The sequence below is a fragment of the Egretta garzetta genome, unplaced genomic scaffold, assembly GCF_000687185.1.
Source record: "Egretta garzetta isolate BGI_Z169 unplaced genomic scaffold, ASM68718v1 scaffold341, whole genome shotgun sequence".
Taxonomy (NCBI): Eukaryota; Metazoa; Chordata; class Aves; order Pelecaniformes; family Ardeidae; genus Egretta; species Egretta garzetta.
Genome location: NW_009258546.1, coordinates 161,199 through 162,147, shown reverse-complemented (window position 1 = coordinate 162,147; position 949 = coordinate 161,199). Strand labels below are relative to the sequence as shown.

At 46.0% G+C, this 949-nt stretch overlaps 1 protein-coding gene across 10 annotated transcripts in view; it reads left to right on the top strand.

Moving 5' to 3' along the window:
- The window catches only part of MAPKAP1 (MAPK associated protein 1), a 108,625-nt gene that overhangs the window by 103,692 nt on the left and 3,984 nt on the right, over nt 1-949 (top strand). The gene's annotated exons all lie outside the window — the stretch shown is intronic.

The window sequence follows — 949 nt, the reverse complement described above, 5'->3', positions numbered from 1 at the left end:
CGGAAGAGCTGACTCCTCACAATCCTAAAATAAGTGCTCGAAATAAAGTTCTGTTCTGCTTCTGTCAGCTGCATAAATACTTTTGCCAGAAAGGAGGAGTAAATCACCGGTTTAAAAGAAAGATGGGGGTACTGGGAGGGTTTCTTCGCCGGGCATGATGGAGGCTGTGATCTCGCTGAATTTTCATACTGATATTTCACTCTGTGGCTCCGTGCCCTGCCCTGGGGGGGATGCACGGCCCAAACCAAAGAACCTCCTTGGAATCCTCCAGACCCTGTTTCGTGCCGGTTTAATTTTCGGGTTCATCAGTTTCTGTAGCTGCGTGTAATATTAAATGCCCAAGGAAAGCTGTGATGGCCGGGGGGGCGCGGTGCTGTGTCATGTCCCGGGAACGGTGCACGGGCACTTTCGGAATCGTAAAGATGCTGAATGCAGCCCCAAGCAGAGCCCGGCGCGCACGCATTAACATTCTGATGAGCGTGCGGCTAGGAATTCCCGCATTTTTAGTACCACCGAGGCATCATTTGTCAAATGATTTAAAGGGGGTTTTTTTTATTATTATTAGCCAATTTTTCAATATAGACTTTATATTCCAGATTAGTGCATCATAATGGTGTTTAATTAACACGCCACAATAAAATACGCGCATCTCAAATTTTCCGGCTGCAGATCTGAGCGTACATCAGTCACTTTTTGGAAATCCAGAGAATTAGATAATGTAAACAAGATTTCAAATCAGCTTTGAATTTACAGTAACGTGGCTGCTGCTTTTACAGATTAGTAACTGTGGCCTTTGAACTGAATAAATTCTGAGAAAAATGATGGAAATGTATAGAATGTATAGAATATGCTTAATTTTAATGTTGCGGCCACGACCAGCCGTGCGAGTGAAGGCTGTTTTGCCTGCCTACGCCTTCTGCGTGCAGCCCGCTGCGCTGGGGCCGGCCGG